Source organism: Ambystoma mexicanum, chromosome 3p, assembly GCF_040938575.1.
Source record: "Ambystoma mexicanum isolate Mex_15411 chromosome 3p, UKY_AmexF1_1, whole genome shotgun sequence".
NCBI lineage: Eukaryota > Metazoa > Chordata > Amphibia > Caudata > Ambystomatidae > Ambystoma > Ambystoma mexicanum.
This window is the reverse complement of record NC_090925.1, coordinates 1,215,754,530-1,215,774,904: the sequence shown is the minus strand read 5'-3', so window position 1 is coordinate 1,215,774,904 and position 20,375 is coordinate 1,215,754,530. Positions and strand designations below refer to the sequence as shown.

Below are 20,375 nucleotides of genomic sequence, written 5' to 3'. Positions count from 1 at the left end.
TGCACAACCCAGGTTCCCTTGTTCTCCACTGGGCCAGTCTGTTATCTTCTCCACTGAAGAAGACATGGGGCCTCATTACGAGGAGCGCAGTAAAAACGGGGTCATTACCGGCATGGAGGTACTAGCGGGTCCGTGCTTGTATGACGCCGCTAATAGCGGGTGAATACGAGTGCGCGAGCACGCGCAAACCACCATGCCGGTAATGGCCACACCGGCATGCCGCTAAAGGCCCTCAAACACCCGAGGAACCCGCCTAGGAGGAACCCCTTAATACCGACCCAGTAATAACAACATGCTATTACCGGGATCGTAATACCGGACCCGGAAGTAACGTCATCGCGTCGGAATGGGAAATGCTGCGGCGGACATCTTTAAAAACACAATCCATTGCCATCCTCCCAAACCACCAGTTGCATTCAGGAGAGACCATTGGCAATCCCTTCACCATGTCGAAGGCTACCCGTAAAACAACCTCCCGCCTGAGCAAAAAGCGTTTCTCAGATGCAGAACTCAACATGCTGGCAGACACCCTTGCAGCACATGCAGACGAAATCAACCTGCAGAATCTGAAGAGGGAGGTGCAGCAGCGCAAAAAAGAAATCTGGGAGGAGGTAGCCCGCAAGGTTTCGGCAGTCGGCACCCCCCCACGGACAGTGAAGGACTTCAAAAAGAGGTGGGATGACCTCCGCCTCAGTGTTCGGAATATCCTGGCCAGCAACAGGAGGGAGGCCATGGCCACAGGCGGGGGTCCCCACTCACCTGCCAAACTGACAAGCTGGGAGGAGACTGCAAGCACATTCATTCAGATGGAGTCCATCGAGGGATTTGGGGAGATGGAGAAGGGTGCCGCAACATCTGCAGATGGAGGTGAGTGACCCTGCAGATCCCTGTAGGGGAAACCATGATGTAGCACAAGTGATGTGGAAGAGAGCCTAGGCAAGGCAATGCATGTCCCAACACATACATGAACATATCCTTGTGCAGATGGAGGGCCAAACCCTGCCACACTGAAATGCATGCTGAATACCAATCCCATTACCAACACACAGTCAACACACATGGGCCATGCCCATGTAATACATCACACAAACCCCAACACAACGGCATGCGACCTGCCATGCCTCAAATGCCAAAATGCCCCCTTCATACTAACCTGTGTGACACACCTGTAAGATATGAATGCATGATAAATGTAATACTCCACAGCACCACTGCATCTCTTCTACCCCCCAGGCACCGATGAAGAAGATGCCAGCGAGGATCCAACTGCAAGGGCATCCACGTCCCGGCCAAAGACAACAGCCACCGACAACACCACCTCCGGGCCAGCCTCGCAGCCCACACCAACACCCAGGGCGCCTGACACCGCCGACACTGAGCTGGCTACATCAGTGGAAGGCGAGGCTGTTGACCCACTGAGCAACACTGCTACCCCAGTGGAGGAGGATGTGGACCGGGATGTACTGACCCATGTGCCATGTACACGCTCTCCAAACCCCGTGCCCACCCCCCCGCCCCACATTCAGCCCTCACCCACCTGCAGCAGTGCGAATCCTCTGCTGCATGACTCTGGCCTCAGCAGCCTCCACGAGGACAGCACTGCCATTGCAGGCCCGGTCACAGCACCCTCGACCACTGCTGCTCCCACCAACAGCCTCGAGGCACGGCTAGCGAGGGTGAAGGCCAGACATGACTCCATGTTGGAACTGCTCAGACAATATGTGGCCGATGGGGAGGACACAAGGCGTGGGATAGCCCAGGCCATAGCAGCAACCACAGCCGCCATAGAGGCTAACACTGCTGCCATCAATGCCTCGGCATCGTTGATGAGAGAGAGTCTGGGGGCCATCACGCAGGTCCTCACTTCCATCCTGCTGCACATGCAGCAGGCACAACCTGCACCAGCCGTGGAAATCCCCACGGCTTCCACCCCATCCACCACACCCGCTTCCTCTGCCCCCACTTCCTCAGGGCCCTCCAGCCCTGTTTGTCTAACAAGACATAGTGCGAGGCACTCTGAAATGCTGCCCCCGGACAGCAAGATGTCCAGGAAATAGTGTAGGGGAACTATGGGAGTGGCTCAGATGGTGTTGGTGTTGAACGAGTGAATTAGGGGGAGTTTACCGGGCGGTTTTGGGAGTTTACTGGGTGGTTTTGGGAGTTTACTGGGGGTTTTGGTTGGGGGGTTGCACTTTCTCCACTTGTTATCAATGCACCCGTTGTGTTAAAAAACATTCAATGGCTGGACATTGTTCATTTCGTGTGTATCCATTTAATTAATGACGGTGTACAGTGCCCAACTCCATACATTCCCTGTGTGCATGTCCACATGGACACAGTGTACAATGTGTCACTGACACATATCTATCAACGTCCCTGTGGATCAGAAGTATTCGTCAATCAGTGCTTGGCGTACTGCATGGCCATCCTGTGCATCACGTCCTGGCAGGGGTGCTGCTTCCCCTCCATCTTCATCCTCATTATCCTCACCCGGTGCATGCATGTCAATGTCAGGTGGCAGTGGTACATTTCTCCTGATGCACATGTTGTGCAGCATGACACAGGCCATGGTGATCTTTGCCACCTTCTCAAGCGCATAGAGGAGTGCTCCACCAGACCTGCTTAGGCAGCGGAAACGCGCCTTCAACAGGCCAAAGGTTTGCTCAATCACTACACGGGTACGGGTAGGTACCCGATTGTACTCCTCCTCATGGCTGTTCCGCGGGTTCCGCACAGGGGTAAGTAGCCACCGCTTCAAGGGATATCCTCCATCAACTGCAAGCGAATACAGATAGGTCTAGGTGAGTCACTTTGAGCTGCCACCTTCAGGATACACAGTCATGGCCGCAGCTATTTGCTGTCGACCTGCACAAGTCCCTGTAGGTATGCACGAATATTGTTTAGATACATTCTATACTGCAATATGGTGTGGTAGTCTGGATGGCGTTGTACAGATGATGCAGGGTGAAATCATGCATGCTGATGCGGATGTACTGTGGTTGTAGGACTATGTTTTGCCTCTCATTTCTGCTGTGTATACTACACTGTGCATGGTCACACTAGCCACATTGGCACAGTTGCAATCCTGTTCAGTTATGCATTGCTTGACATACCCATGGTGGCCAGGTTGTGCGTCTTACATGTTGTCATTGATATACGTAATTGGTCAAATGTGTGAGGGGTTGGGAGGTTCAGGTCAGGAGTGTTTAGCTCTGCGTGCATTCTGCACTCACCGTCAATTCCCACCCAGGTGGAGCATGCATCCCCCCTTTTCCCACCCAGGTGGAGCATGCATGCCCCCCTCCTTCCCACCCAGGTGGAGCATGCATCTCCCCCCTTTCCCACCCAGGTGGAGTATGCATCCCAACACATCACTGCCCCAAAGCACTGCCATAGGCCAGTTAGGCAACTCACCAAGCAGCCAGGCACGTGGTCCAGCATGTCGCTCCATGTGATGGGGTAGCGGGGAGTTGCGCAGCACCATGGCATCATGTGTTGATCCGGGAAATCGGGCGCAGCAATGTGTGATGATCTTGCTGGAGTCACATACTATCTGCACATTGATGGAGTGGTATTGCTTGCGATTGCGGTACAACGCCTCTATGGCATGGGGGACTACCAATTCCACATGGGTGCAGTCCAGGGCACCAACACAATTGGGCATGCCTGCCAGTGCATGGAAGCCTACTTTGGTGTCGGCTATCTCCTGCCCAGTCTGTGGTAGGGATATGTGGGTGCTAGCGTGCTTCAGGGGGGCATCCAGCACTTGATTCAGGATGCGTGAAAATAGTGGTTGCGAAATGCCATGCAGCTGCCCCACTGTGTGCTGATAGGTGCCTGTGGCCAGGACGTGGAGCACAGACACCACCTTTAGTAGCGGGGGGATGGCAGTGCGTATTTCTATGAGGCTGGCAATGTCGTTGCCTATCATGTCCGCTATGGTGGTGATGGTGTCCCGGTCCAACCGGTACAGGGTATGGATCTGGTTAGGGGTTAGATTGAATGGACTGGGTCTGATGCGAGGGATTGGTGGCTGCCTACGAGGTACTACTGGATGCACTGGTGGTAATTGCTGGGCCTGCCTCACCCTCCTTCTCCTCCTTCGTCTCCTCTGTGCTGCCTGCTGCTGCTGTAGTTGTTGTTGTAGTTGCTGTTGTTGCTGTAGTTGTAGCAGTATAGGCATGTCCTCCAGCGCCATGATTGCAACAGCTAGTGGCATCATTTTGGTGTAGGAAGGGGTGTGGTGTGTGGGTGTACTCCTTTTATACTGGGCCAGGCTCTATGACTCCACCTGTGGTGATTGTGTGCACCTGTGGCAGTTGGCTTGATTGCTGATTGCTGTTTACGGGTGGTCCGCGATGCCTGTATGGCCGCCATCGTGCAGGCCCTGATTACCGCCTTCGGGATGCTGGTATTTGCATGCCCGCGTGGGTTGTGATGTCCTCCTATTACCGGCATCCCGGTATTTACTCCCCGAAGGGGCGCGTGTACGCACCCATGCCGGTATGAGGGGGCACGGTACGGGCAGTGCCGGTATTGGCGGGTCGTAATGCCCCGGACCCGTTAACGATGCCGGTATTACCATTCCGCCTTCCTTTTTTCATTACCTCCATTCTCGTTATGAGACCCATGGGCTTTAACTCCAAGACACAGGCAACAGATTCAACGTTCAAAATAAAATGGTTTATTAACTCAAAGATCAGGATGGTTGAAGGCCTAACTTGCCCTATGCTATGGTGGGATTTCCCTACCTGAATTGAACTAATTCAAGTTTTTCTTAAAAGTCTGTCTGTGTCATAAACCTATCCCTGCCCTCACAACTAGAGCTACACAATGTTTAGGGATGTCAACAATAAAAGAGATGGTGATCAGTACAAAGTTCTGAGCTTCTTCCAGCTCCTAGCTTCCTTTTCAGCTTCCCTTCCCCAAGTTCAGGAAAGTTCCACAAAAGTCTTGGGATTACCTTTCTCAAGTTCAAAACAGTTCCACAAATCCTTGGGGTTCCCTTACCCAAGATCAAGGCAAAATAGTTCCACAATTTCTTGGGGTTCCCTTCCCCAAGATCAAAGCAACACAGTCCCAAAGAAAAGGGTCTTGAGGGTTCTGTCTTCAAGGCAGCATTAAAGTTCATCAAGTCTCAGGGTTCTCTTCCCCGAGACTTCAACTTGCCAACTTCTAAGTGGTTTCAGTCTTTAAATGTTCACAACAACTCCAAATCAACTTAACACTCCTTCTGAATAGGCTTATCAATTCAGTCTGCTTACTCCTTCTTGGTTTGCTGCAACAAAGTCTTTGGCTTTCACACTTGAGGATCCCCTAGTTTAGGCGCAGGTGTCAGACCACACGGTCCACCCATTACCGGTCGCGCAACCAGGAACTCTATGCTCTTTGGCCCACACAGGTTATTCTGTATCTACCCCTGTGTGAAGGTTCACCCTCACTAGGCTTCTCCTAGTCAGTATTTTGGCTTTGCCACAATATCTTACATATCTTTGAACAGTCTTTGACCTTGCCACACTGTATTCATGCATAAAGTTCACTTTGTGGTAATTTTACTCTCTTACCACCTGGTGGCTATGCTCTCTTGCAATCTTCCACTCTGGCTGTCTTTCCTCTTAGTTTGCTTTCAAACCGGCAATACTTGCACTTCAGATTCATTTGTCATCTGGATGTAACTTTGCTCATAAAGGTTTCATTCAGTTAGGTATTCAATATTTGTAATCATTTTGTTTTGTCGCTTAATACTCTTACGTCCCGTCCCCTTCGTCCATACTGCGTGGGCGTCCCTCACGAGAACCTTTTTCACCAGAAAAAACCTTCTTCCCCTTTAAATTTAAAGTGGGGGGTGCGGCCCTGGGAGCATGCGCTGCCCTGACTCCGCCCTCTGGCGCCACACCTCAGTCCCCTTTTCCGCATTGACGGGAACGGGCCGAATTCACCAGCGCTCCTGGGTTTGGCTTCGCTATGTAATTCCACGCGCGGATACTTCTTCTCTTTGTCTTTCTTTGTCTCTTTTTGTCTTTTTTTTAAAATTGGCTTTTATTGCCATTTCTTAAGAAGTGGGACAATACAAACAATTAAAATGGGGTGCCACACCCCCAGGACAACTTAAAGGTTACTGTTCCCCAACTTTTAATAACGCTGTCACCCCCCCATCTCTCCCCCCTCCACCACTTTAAGGCGTCCTCCCGAAATGGGCGGGTCGGAGAATTCCATCAGTCATTCGTACAAGTCCCCGGCTGGTTCTTACAAAATCTCTTCTGTTATGACCCCTTCAAAGACTGGCTCCTTGCTCAGGAATGTAGTTTTAGTGGGGCCAGGGCCGCTTTCCCTGGTCCTCTATACTCTGTCCTCGTTATCACAAAACATGTTGTGGAATCGGGACCATTCAGTCTTCACCTGTGACTTGTTCCCCAGAATAGTGGCTGATATCTTTTCCATGAGGTAAATATCTTTGGCCGTCGCGACCCATTCTCAGACCATGGGAAGGTGGTCCCTTTTTCAGTGTCTGGCACGGCATGCTCTTGCCGCCAATAATAGGAACTGTGCCAGGGTTGGCAGCTTTCTCCATTTATCATCTCTCCTCTACAGGCCGAACAGCACAAGGACCGGGTCCGGCTCATAAGTTACCCCTCCTGCATCCCTAATCCAACCCAACACCTCTGATCAGTACATCTGTACTTTGTTACATGACCACTACATGTGCCAAAAGTTAGCCTTCTCTCCACATCCGTGCCAACAGCAAGGGTCTACCATGGGGAACATCTTGGATAGAGAGACCGGGTCATATGCATATCACTGCTATCTATGTAGCAGTTTTATTGAGTGCATTTTGTATTTGCAGGAGATTGAGGTCTTAAAGGCCCTACCGCAGAGACATGCCCATAGTCCATCTCCTATCTTGTGCCCCAGATCTCTTTGCCATTTTGCCCTAAGCCCCCTTGTCGCTCCTCCCCTTGGTTCCAGCAGTGCTCCATAAAGGAGGGTGATGAGCTCCTTCATTTCTATCCGTGAGTCCAGGATATTCTCAACTGGGGTAAGGTCCCTGCAGATAAGTGGCTTCCATTTCTCTAGTGTGAATATCCTCTTAAGTCTCAAATATAGGAGCGGGGAGAGAGTACAAATTCCCAGCGAGTCTTCCAATTTTTTTATGTTTTTACATTTGTTTTCTTGGAACAACTGGCCGACCCTGCAGAGCCCTACTTCAAACCAAGTCTGGTAGTGCGCAACCCCTGGGATGGCATCCCTGATTGGTGGTGCCCAGATGTGGCTCATCGGGAGGGCCAGGTGGTCGCCCTCCCTCTTTTCCCTTTCCCTGCCAGAGCCCTCCACATAGTCCCCAGAAAGGGGTGTTCCCTGATCCGCTTCGGGAGCTCCTGCAGCGGGACTCACAGCCACTCCCCCACCGTGACAGGGCTCAGGTGGCGGTTCTCGAGGTAAACCCACTGTTTGTCCGCACCCTCTCTAAGAAGGGGGACCAGGGCCCTGAGTTGTGCTGCTCTATAGTACACCTGTAGCTCTGTGAGGCTCACCCCTCCCTTCTCCTTCGGGAGGGTGAGAGTCTCATATCCTATCTTGGGTTTCTGGCCTCGCCAAATGAAGCTCAAGATTCTCTAAGGTGTTCTTCGGGGGCCTGTATCGGCAGAATCCGGAATAAGTATAACACCCTGGGGAGGAGATTCATTTTGATCGCATTTACTCTTCCCATCTACGATATCTGCCCTTTGTTCCATCCCTCCATTTCCGTATATAACCTGTCGAACAACGGGGGATAGTAAGCCCGTCCCAGGTCCTCATCCGGTCTGACGATATTTATTCCCAAATATTTCACCCCATTGTTCTGAATCGGGAGACCCAAGGGGAAGATAACAGATTTGCGCACATTAACCTTAAAGTCTGAGAAGTGCCCAAAATCCTCTATTACCTGCAGGACTGCCGGGACAGAGCGGGTGGGGTGCCTCAGGTGGAGCATGATGTCATCTGCGTATAGCCCAATTTTAAAGGTTCTGTCTCCCACCTCGATACCCATCACCTTGACAGAGCCTCTCAGATATTCTGCCAATATTTCCATGGTCATGGCGAACAGAGGGGCAGGGGCATCCCCTGTTGAAGCCCAAGTGAGCGGAAGAGTCATCCATTGACAGTGACCCTGGCTGACAGACTCAAGTACAGGGCCTTGATGGCGCGCCAGAGCCCTTTCCCAAACCTAAGCTTTCCCAAAACACCATGTAGGAATCCACAGTTCACCCGATCAAAAACCTTTTCGGCGTCTATGGCCACTAGGACTGGATTACCCACCCCTCTCAGGGCCTCCCTAATGAGGTGCAGGGTCTTTCTCATAGTATCTGCTCCCCGTCTCCCCTGTATAAAGCCCACCTGATCCGAGTAGATGAGTCTCGGCATTAGGCCCTCCATTCTCGTGGCAATAATCCTGGTGAACAGCTTTGCGTCGACGTTCAATAGGGAGTTGCGCCTATAAGACCGGCAGTCTTCCGGGTCCTTCCCTTCTTTGGGGATTACTGTAATTAGATCCTTTCCAAACGAGGGGAGGGCCCTCCCTATCGCCTTAATATTGGAGAATAGGCTCACCAAGAACCCCACCAGTGGGCCCGCAAAGGTCTTATAAAAGCCTGCTGTAAACCTGTCCTCTACCAGGGCCTTCCCTACTTTCAGACCCGCTATTGCCACCAGCACCCCTTCTTCTGTGATTGGACTTTCCAGCTATGAGACCTCACTGTGAGTAAGCATCTGCAGGGACACCCCTCCCAAGTAGGCGTCCATTGCTTCCCCGTCCCGGACGCCCTCGTTCCCAAAGAGAGATTCATAGAACTTAGCAAATTCCTCTGCTATCGCCTCAGGTTCTGACTTTGGGCATTCCTCATCCCCCATTATCCTGTCCACCCACCTCTCCGCCCTTTGACCTCAGAGATTAGCAGCCAGCATAGCATCCACCTTATCCCCTTTTTCATAGTATCTTTACTTCAGATATTGAAGGCCGGATATAACCTTGTCCATTTCAATTCATCTTAGTTCTTGCTGCTTATCTATGGCTGCCTTCAGATCCCTTCCCTTTTCTTTCACCCCCTTACCCCCGCTCTTTCCAGAAGACGAATCTCACCCCGAAGTTTCTTAGAGTGAAGTGACCTAATCTTCTTCTTCTCCGCCCCCTCCCCGATCAGCCTGCCTCGCCAGGTTGCCTTGGCAGCGTGCCAAACTATTCCCCATTCTACCTCTCCCGTATCATTTAACATGAAAAATTCCTTGATGGCCTCTCTCATTTCATCTCTGAAAGGCTCATCCCTCAGGAGCAGGTTGTTACAACACCACAAAGATTCCTTGGATTTAAGCCCTGACATGGCAATGTCTGCCCCCAACAGGTCGTGATGGGATCAGCTAATGGGGCGGTGGTCACACCTATCAACTTTGCTGGCATGTTGATGCTCCAGGAAGATGTAATCAATTATGGTTCTAGACCCATGGACCGCTGAGTGAAATGTGTATCCCCGCGTAGCTGGGTACACTTCCCTCCAGGTGTCCACCAAACCCTGGTCCCACTTAAAATCTATAAACCCCTGATTCGCCTGTCCTCCCCTGCTGCCCTTAGGGGGGAGCTCACTGCTGTGGTCCATTTCCCGTTCTGCCCACATGTTGAAATCCCTTCCCAGTAGAAGGAGTCCCTCCAACCTGGTCAGAATCTCCCCCATTGCCTCCCTCAGAAATTGCATTTGGCCGATGTTTGGACAATATAGCGTTGCTATGATTATTCTAAAGTTATCCATGTTACCCGAAACCACTAAGGCCTCCCGTCTGCTCTTCTCCACAGCGTGGGCTCGGAGAGCTTGTGCTTCCTATGGATCAAGATCCCCACACCTCCCTTCTTATCCTGGTTGGATGCCCAGAATGTCTGGCCCACATGGAGTCCTGGGATCCGTCTCTCCTCCCCAGCCACCATTCTAGTTTCTTGGACTAGGAGGATATCCGATCCACAATCTCGCATCTCCCTCCCGAGGAGAGATCTCTTAGTGGGCGAGTTGAGACCCTTCACATTCAATGATCCCAACTTGAGTTATTCGACCCGGCCACCATTCTCAGGGAAAGCCATCAGGGGTCACAATGCTTCTCCATTCCCCCTTGGCCATATAGGGGCTTTCTGCACACTTCTTTGTCCCCAACCCATGGCACCTCAAGGAAACCTCCCCCTCTGCTCCCTTCTAGGGCTGATAGTGATGTCCCCTATAGTCTGTCTGCGTCACTCCCAGGGTTGGGCTCCTGCGTCCTGCTGCTCCCCAGGTAGGCGTAACCTCTTTGTTGGGTCCCCTCTCCATCCCAGGAGACCTGGCTTCCTCTAGTGCCTCTGCCACTCGTGTGTGCGTGGGTCTCTTCTGGAGTGCACTCCTCAGTAACGGGCTGGGGCTCCCCTTTGGTTGGTACATCCGCTCCAAAGCACTCCCGGGACTCACAATGCAGGTCCTGGCTCTTGGTGGGGATATCCTCCCTGCGGGGCATCTCTCTCTGCCCCAGGGAACCCGGTCCACTGCAGGTCATCCAACCCCTATGGGGGAGCGGGGCCTCCGGATAGTACACTCCTCCACGGGCGGACCTGCCCTCAGTATCGGTTCCCTCCATGAACCGCGACTCTTTGGGTGTCGGCCTCTCTCAGTGAAGACCTGAGGCCTGGGAAGGACAGCCCAGTGCTTCTTCCTTATCAGGGGTCACAGGGTGCCTGTTCCCGTTGGGCCTTCCTTTGTCCTTCTGCCCCTTTGCCTCTCTTCGCTACTTGTTTTTATCGGGTTTCTGGCGTCCAAAGGGGGGGATTCCAGGGGCTTTCAGGTGGTGGCTATCTGCCGATGGACCCTTAGTCTCGTGGGGGTGTCTTGTGTGACCCGCTATGGTCTACTGCCTACTCCCCTTCAGTGCCGTTCCGGGAGAGGCGGCACCCTTGTGGGCCACAATTAATCACCCCCTGGGTGGTCGGGTGCCTCCCGCTTTCTCTTCACCTTTGCTGTCATCTGGCCGGGGCCCAGCCGGTGGAACTCCCACATGTGTTCTTTTACTTCGATGAGTTACCGCGCTCCTGCAGCAGCCGCTCTGGGGGGGTCCTCCTCTGCTGCCATCCACTGTGGGTCCGTGTCAGGTCTCTGCCTGAGCCAGGCCCCCCCCAGAGTCCCAGATGCGTCCCTGCTCGCTCTTTGCGGGGTCTGTCATCAACGGATGAAGGTGGCACCCCGTGGGGCAAGCCCACAGTTGTTTCGGTCCGCCGCGGCCACCGGTTGCCAGCCAATCGCCTGCGTTCGACCTAATTCGGCAGCGACGGGTGAATATCTCTGTTCTGCTGCAAAGGTCTCATCGGCCGGGGTCTCCGGCATCTCCTGGCACTGGGGTCATGGCTTCCCAGTGAGGGAGCCCCTCCCTGCCGCACTGGGTTCCTCGTTCAGCCGAAAACTCCTCTCTCCAAAGCGCTCCAAGTTGGGTGCTCCAGTTGGGTCCCACTAGTGCTCGCCCTGCCGGGGGTGAAGATTGCACAAGTCCCAACTGGCAAGGACGGAGCACGAGCCTCACAAGTCTTCCATGGTCCGCGCCCTCTGGCGGTCTCCCTTTTTTTGTCTTAACATGCAGGTACTTAGGCGTCACGCTCCTCCTGGCGCATGTCGACTTCTACAGGGTTCAGCAGGTGTCCATCCTGCGATGGGCTGTTCCCGACCAAAGACCCCCACGCCCTCTGTCTACGGTGCCTTGGCCCTGACCACAGCTGGAAAGCTTGTACCGCGTGCAACACGTTTTCCTCGAGGTCTTAGAAGAATAGACTGCCCAGGTGGAGGGAGCTCTTCCACAGATCGCCTCCAGAGGACCTAAAGGACTTTGTCTATCATCGATCCAAGACCAAGGTAGGGCCGCTCTTTTCCAGTGCACCCTGCAAGGGAGACTCCTTCCCAAGGATTCACCTGCGGGGGAGGGACCGCACAGGTCCTCGTACCAGCACAAATACCAAGGCTGTATCAGCTACCGGCCAAGAGGCCGAGGGATCTGAAGATCCTCCCGGTGAGGGTGCTCAGGGACCGGAAGGTTCTTTTACTGAGTCTTCACCCGAGGGGCTACACCCTAGTACCAGCAGTGTGTCCGAGGGGGCGCTTCTACGCAGTTCTACCAGAAGATCCACCAAGGGTGTAACGCCTACCGGGCCTAGGCCTGAGGAACAGGGTAGGCCCACGATCCACACTCAAGAGTCCTGGATGGGGCGGGGCCCAGTGAGCCGAGAAACACAACACAAGTGGAAGGCTGCTCGACAAGATGGCCACCGCGCCAGAAAATCCAGACATCCGGCCGACATCCCTCCAGGGAAGGCAGGCGGAGGACCGTGTGTCGAGGTGGGACTGGTGTCAACCAGGCATGTGGCCTGCAGTTAATCCTTCCTTTGTGCAAGGTAGGTTCCCTCTGCCTCCATATGGGCAGGGCAGGCAACTACTCCAGCAGCCGCCCGCTACCCCGTCAATATCGTCTACCACCAATGCTGCCTGTTAGGACAGGCTCTTTGAAAAGTTCCTCGGGCTCATGAAATCTCCACAGATGGTGGTCATTCTCAGGGACGCCATCAGGGACTTGCTCCCTCCAATTATCCCGCAAGTGACTCAGGTCCCAGCCTAGGCTCGTCCGGTCCCTGTTCAGCCTCAGCTGCCCACTCCGGCCCCCCAGCAGATCGCACAGGCGTTCCGCACCAGCCTCCGCCGCAGCCTCCTGCTCCAGTCCATGTACCGCAGCCCCCGGCTCCTAGCACTCCCCTCCGGTGCCGGACCCTCCGGATCCGCAGGTGGACACAGATGAGGAGGAGGAGGACCCCGACACACCGTCTTCAGCCAAGGCCTTCCATGAATGACTGGCAGGACTGGTAGAGTACTTGGGCCATCCTCAGCCCGAGGCCGAGCAACCAGCAGAGGGGGTCCTCACAGAAGTCCTCACGCTACGTCCCAATGCCAGAACGGGGATCCTGATGCAGAAGGACGTAGTTGCCTTGGCCAAGAAGGGTTGGCTCAAGCCCAGCCCACACCTAGACGCCAAGTACAGGCAGATGGAGGGGGATACACTCTTGCTATTGGCCCATCCTCAGCCACACTCCTCGGTGATCGCTGCGGCATCACTGTACTCCAAGCCTCAGTCCTCCTCTGCGCCGCTGTTAGGCAAGGAGGAGAAGACCTTGGAGGCGTACGGGAAGAAGCTGTATTTCAATGCATCCTTGCACCTGCGTCAAGCCAACGCAGATGCCATGCTGACAGCCGTTAACCAGAGGCTCTGGCAGGAAATTGCGGATTTCCTCCCAGAGCTTCCGGCGCAGAGCCAATCATGATTCAAGGTGGGATTGGCAGATGCCAGGCTCAAACAACAAAAAGAGTGGGGAGTAAGGGCTTTTTCCAGTCCCCCTCCGCCGCAGCAGCCTCAGAGGGAAAGAAGGCATGACAGGCCCCTCCGTGTCTCCAGTGGGGGACAGGCTTTCTCTCATGCACATTTTTGGCACCAGAATTTCGCGGACCCCTAGATCCTCTCTGTAGTCTCCATGGGGTACCACCTCCCTATCCCAGCCTCTCATCCCTCATCCCTTCCACTCCCACAGGTTGGGACAGCAACTCTTTTGGCAGAGATCCGGTCATTTGTCAAGAGCCAGGCAGTGGAGGAAGTCCCAGCCTCCTAGGGAGGCTGGGGCTTTTACTCCAGGATTTTCGCCATTCAGAAAAAGAACCAGGCGGGCCAGAGAGTTGTGCTGGACCTTTCCACCCTCAACCTCTCCCTACCTCTACAAAAATTCAAGAGGGTTATGCCAGCTTTGATAGCGGAGACATTGTGCAAGGGAGACTGGATGTGCTCCCTGGCTACCATTTCCAATACAAGGTGCTGCCTTTCGGCCTCGACTCGGCCCCCATGGTCTTTACCATGCTGATGAACATGGTGGCGGCCCTTCTCAGGTCGCAAGGCCACCACATTTACCCGTACCTGGACAACTGGCTTGGCAGGGCTACATCTCCATAAGCAGTGCACCACACCTCCCACGCTCTTATGAACACACTGCACAAGCTGGGTTTTTTGCTCAACCTCAAGAAGTCACAGCTGCAGCCCATGCAGACTCTGACCTTCTTGGGCCTCATTTGGGACACGTGCTCCGAGAAAGTTTTTTTTTCCCTCGGAGGACAAGATCTCGGTACTCAAGAGCCACAGCGCACTTCTTAAGCAGAGATGTGATCTCAGCCTGGAGGTATCCACACCTACTAGGTCTCATGGTAGCAGTCCTCTTGGCCGTCCCCCACACGAGTTTCAGGATGAGGAGGATACAGCTGCACTTTGCAGCATCTTGGAACCAGGAACGGGGCCATCTATCAGAGATGATAAACGTTCCTCCGTTGCTTCACCCAGACCGCACATGGTGGTCCAGGGACTAAAACCTGTGGAGGGGCAAGCCTTTCCGGCTACCTACACCACAGGTCACAATCACCACGGACTCCTCTCTCGAGGGTTGGGGAGCCACCCTGGAGAACCACTGCGTCCATGGCACCTGGACCTGGCAGGAGCAGGAGTACCACATCAATTGGCTGGAACTGAAGGCCATCTGGCTGACGCTCAGGGCCTTCCTTCCGGTTATCAAGGGCAAGGTCATCCTCATTCAGAAAAACAGCTCGACCAGAATGTTCTATGTCAACAAGCAGGGGGGTACCAGATCCCCTCCACTGTACAGGCTGGCAGTCAGCATCTGGGAGTGGGCCCCTGGAGAACAGCATCTACCTGCCGGGGGAATCCAACCTAGAGGCAGACGGGCTCAGCAGACTGGGAGCCGACAACTACGAGTGGCAGTTGAACGGCCTAATGCTGCAGGAAATCTTTTACAAATGGGGTCACCCTCAGGGGGACCTCTTTGCCTCCTGCAGCAACAGGAAGTGCCAACTGTTTGCCTCCATACAGGGTTGGGCCCGGGCTCCCTGGGCGATGCCTTTCAAATCAGGTGGGACAGAATGACAGCATACGCCTTTCTGCCCACACTGCTGATTCACAGGGTGATATGCAAGATCAAGGAGTCTCGCCACCCCAGCATCATTCTGATAGGTTCATGGTGGCCAGCCAGGCAATGGTTTTCGGAGCTACTCAGCCTCTCGGAGAGGACTCCCATGCACCTGCCGACGACAGGCCCAGCACATCTTCTGGCACAGCAGGGGGGCAGGGTCAACCACCCCGCACCAGAGAAATTAGCCCTCACAGTGTGGTTCTTGAACAGGTCACCCTAGGACATCTCAGCCTCTCTAAAGCTAATCTAGAGATCATACAGTGTGCCCGGAGCAAATCTACCAGGTCCCAATATAAGAGCAAGTGGACCAGGTTCTGCCACTGGGCGGACTCTAAGGGCATTAACCCCCTGGCATGTTCCCTGGACGGCATGCTCTCCTTTTCGGTGCATCTCGCATATTCATGTGTGCAGGTGGACACTTGCGCACTTACCTGGCAGCCATTGGGGCTTACAGAAAGGAGAGTTTTTCCTCTTCCAAGCCGATTGTCAGGAAACATCTGACGGGTATCGCCAGGCTCTACCCACCCATCAAGAAGCCACACCCCGTGTGGGACCTCAACATAGTCTTGGGTGCCCTGGCGCACAAACTATTCAAACCAATCACGTCTGCAGACATCAGGCTTATCACCATTAAGAAAGCCTTGTTTGTTGGCCTCGGCTCGCAGAATCAGGGAAATTCAGGCGCTAGTCGCCTCGGAGCCATACACTACGTTTCACAAGGACAAGGTAGTCCTGCGGACGCACCCAATGTTCCTTCCTAAGGTGCCTTCCGCATTCCATCTGAACGAGGAAATTGTGCTGCCCACGTTTTTTGCTGAGCCCAAGGACGAGGCGCAGAGAGTTCTGCACTGCCTTAACGTCAGGCGTACACTGAAATTCGACCTTGACAGGACGAAGAGCTTTTGCAAGCTGGACGCTCTATTCATCACCTTTGGAGGCTCAAGACAGGGGTATCAGGCATCCAAGGCCTCCATAGCCCGGTGAATGGTCTCGGCTATCAGAGAAGCCTAAGAGGGACAGCTAAGCCACCTCCGGCCAACATGCATTCCCACGCGGTCAGAGCCAAGGCAACTGCCATCGCCTTCCAGTGGCATGTCCTCTGGCAAGTCATAAGCAGGGAGGCCACATGGGCCACCCCTTCGGCATTCTGCAAGCACTACTGTTTGGATGCCGGCTCTAGATCAGACGGACAGGTGGTTCTTAGGAACCTGTTTGCTTAAGGGTCTCATCTCTACCCTGGGGCTACATTCAGTTGTAATAACCCATGCAGTATGGAGGAAAGGGGACGGGAGGTAAGAGTAATTATAAGTTACTCACCGTAGTGATTAACATACTCTTAGTGCTTAGTACCCTTTCCTCCATACGTCCCACCAACCTCCCCCCTGACAAAACAGGTGTCATTAGGCAATGTTAAATCTATTGTCAATGCATCTATGGGGACTAAGGTGTGGCGCCGGAGGGCAGAGTCAGGGCAGAGCATGCTCCCAGGGCCGCACCCCTGCGCGCCTCTAAATTTAAAGTGAAAGAAGGTTTTTCTGGTTAAATAGGTTCCATCTCCCATCCCTCGTGAGGGACGCCCATGCAGTATGGAGGAAAGGGGACTAAGGACTAAGAGTAGGTTAGTCACTACGGTGAGTAACTTACAATTTTTCACCCAACCTGCGGCTTTGGGTTAATTTCATTATTAACATGCTGTTTTGTTCGTTCAGGATTCACCTTGCTTTGCCACAGCCCCCAGGAGAGCCCCGGTTCGAGTGACTTTCAGTCACCGGCCCCTATTGTCCCGTCCGGGCAGCTGTGCTGTTTGGTTTTGGTTCTGCCCGCTGGCTTTCCTTTAGTCATGAGCCCGGCTCGCACTTCTGATGCTCTTCAGTCCTCGCTGGAAACTCTGCTTCGCTTCCGCGGACGCTGGTAGCTGCTTTGCTTCCTTTTCTTCGCCTACAGATCCCGCTGCATATTTCCGACGACATAGGCTCCCAAACTTGTGGTTTCCTTATGGCCCGCCTGCTTCTGGGCTCCACAGTTCCTTGGGATCATCTGCCAACATCCTGGCTTCTCCGCAGGACCCACCACGGTTGCCTCCTCTCAAACAGGGCTCTCTGCTGTTATCTTCCCTTCTTATACACCTGCAACCACTTGACAGGTGGCAGGTGTGAGTTCCCAATTGGCATTGCCTGGCTGCAATTAGAGTTGAACTTGGGACATGTCTGACCTTTACAGTACTCAGCAGGCATCTTCCTCGTCTTAGTACTAGAGTGGTGAAATAACTGGTGTTCGTTCACTACTCCCAGTCACCCCATCCTCATCCCAGTACTGTGGTAGGTTGAATGAGGGAAAATTAGGGGAGTTGTTTTCCAATAGCCAGTAAAGGCCAGGGATGGGGTAGGTTGGTTCTCATAAGGGAAAGGGGTTTACTATGTCTCACCTGTGGGTACCCTCTTCCCAATCCCCAAGAACCCTCCACCCAGGTGATCCATCCTCGCTTCTCCACCCCCAGGGTCAGGATCCAAAAGCGATGGCCTTTCCTTGGCCACCTGAGAAGAGGATCCAGAGGGAGTAGGAGTAAGAATACCCTTAGGTTTATCACATAGTCCATCCCAGTCAGTGAGTGAGCAAGTGATTGCCCTTATCTACGAGTTTGCACTTTTTATAGATTAGCAACCCCTCTCTTTAGAGTTGGGTATACTTTTTCTAAACTTGGTGAATGTATGTGTTTGTATAATGTTCCAAAAGTGGCATCACACTAAATCATGTCCTCAGTACTCATTGGGCATATTAATGAAGAGGGCAATCTAATGGGAGTGACTTCTAAACTCTGTTTCACTTCCATTTAATGTGATGTCATCTTGGAGATTTCTACATTACACAATTGTAACTTTCTAAAACATTGTATTCCTCACATGTACCCTTCAGAATGGGGAGCTCTTTATAGATTGTATTAGATGGATCCATTCAGTGAGTGTCTTTATAACTGTTTATGGGATTGTGAGGTCTCCTATGGGCTGCACTGGTGGAGTGCTTATTTATAGGAGACTGTTAGAACTTATAGCTGTCTTCGTATGTTGCTGTCCTTCATTCCCCTGCAGCTCTTCTTTATTTTCGACATTGTTCTGTGGATAACACCCAGGGCATTTACATTGGTGGTCAGTTCCACTGAAAGTGCGCTCATCACATGAATGCTTGTTCGGTTGGCCGTCTGTATTGGAGATGCTGGCCTCATGGCCTGCTTTGAAGTTCACCATGACATCCAATGTTTCCTCTGTGAAGTTTCTTGTCCACTGCCATTTTTTTAGTTTTTTGGCAGGCTTCTTATTTCTGGATGGTATATTTGAGTCCTGTATATTCAGGAATTTTGCATGATGAGGCCTTCCATTGACTCTCCAGGGAGTCTTGCTACACCCTGCTTCGATCCAATTTGCATTGGAAATTGAGCATTGTTATAGCCGCAGCTGAGGCTCACATTTTTGGTGCAACATCATGCATCCAGCGTAATTTGTACCAAAATATAGGTATTTCTGACAGATTCAGCAAAAGTATGCACATCATGTCTGATGTTCCATTAAATTTTTTCGCATACACTTGTGCTTCCTTTTTCCAAGCATATTTTTGTATTGGTTATTGTGGATTCCGGGGGCTGCAATGATATGCGTGATTAAGCAAGCATATCTATGTGCGTTTGCACATATCGCTAGGTACACCCTTTATTTGTGAATGCTGTGACTATGCCCCATTGATGCTAACAAGGTTTGGAGCTCCCGTAGTGCCGAATTCTCTAGACTTAAATAAATATTCAATGAGAGTATTACATGGGCATATGACATAACCCATTCCATCACCTTTCTCTGTGAGGGCATGTAGGTGAGCTTGCTACGCAATACTATCTCAAGGGGCAGCGGCAAGCAGGATCTCACTGTGTGAAACTCCACCCTCTGGGGACAATGACTCCCATTCTAGTAAAGAGCTCCCTAAAACACACATCATTAACCCTCCCTAGAGGATGGAGAATTCCTCAGAGTCTGCTATTGTCATTCAAGTCCATTAATGATACCTGCAAAAGAAAACTCATATAGCACTGGGACGAAGAAAACCCAGGGATCAATGCAGAGTCTGAGACAGACAAAAAAGAAGGAGGATGATAGTCTTCCGGGGTAGCCCCGCAGCAAAGTCATAAAACCAAGAGGCAGAGACATCATGGAGAGAAGCCGAGAAGTTCAAATCAGCTGCTCGAGAGTTGCTTAGGAGAGACTGGACACAAAGCATCTTATGCTGGAGCGGTGCTTGGGTACAGAGCCCAATGCTTGGTGTAATGGAAGACAAGAGAAGCAAGAGTCCGAGGAGAAAACATGGTGTCCCGTCCTGAGTCAAAAAAAGAGTGGTGGCATGACCACTAATGCAATGCGGTGGACCAGAAGGTATGTTCACGACGCCCATGCCAGTGAAGCGGCTCAGACCCAATCGAATGAGAAAGGAACTGAGTGGTTGTTTGAAATACCGAGGGAGAAATGAGAAACCAGCTTGATCGGAAGAGGTCCCAGTCAGATGCGAGCCCCGGTCATGTTCTCCCAGAAGAATAGAATACGGGAGACCCAGGAGGGGGACCAGGAATCATACTCGTCTCAGTACACATAAAGTATTGCAAGTACTTAAAGAAAGTGAGAATCATTACTGGAACGCTCATGCATGTCCCAGTCAAAATAAAGCATCACGAATACTTAAAGAAAGTGAGAATCATTACTGGAATGTACATACCCGGCCCAGTCAAGATAAAGCACTGGGAATACCTGAAGAAAGGGAGAATCATTACTGGAGCACTCATACTTGTCCCAATCAAGATAAAGCACTGAGAATACCTGAAGAAAGGGAGATTAATTACTAGAACGCTCATACTCATCCCAGTCAAGTATTGAAAATACCAAAAGAGAGTGGAAATCATTACTAGAATTTCTCTACTTCTTCTAGTGAAGATGAAGTGTCAAGAGAACACGAAGATACGAAGAGTCAATACTGGAACTCTCAGATTTGTTCTAGTCAAAATGAGTCTGAGACTTGCCTTACTGTTATCGGTGCCCGATATCCCGGTGTTACTGGGATATTACGGGTGCCGGCAACAGTGTTAAGATCCCATTCCATGGAGTCCCATATGCAGAGAGTCCTGTTTGAGAGGAGGCAACCGTGGTGGGTCCTGCGGAGAAGCCAGGATGCCGGCAGATGATCCCAAGGAACTGTGGAGCCCAGAAGCAGGCGGGCCGTAAGGAAACCATAGGAGTCCATGGAATTGGTTTGCCCCAATCACTGGTGCTGGTGATAGGGGTAATTCTTTGCCAGTAAGGGCCAG

At 52.4% G+C, this 20,375-nt stretch overlaps 1 protein-coding gene across 2 annotated transcripts in view; it reads left to right on the top strand.

The window, feature by feature from the left end:
- The window catches only part of ADAMTS2 (ADAM metallopeptidase with thrombospondin type 1 motif 2), a 2,237,498-nt gene that overhangs the window by 1,968,758 nt on the left and 248,365 nt on the right, over positions 1-20,375 (top strand). The window lies entirely within an intron of this gene.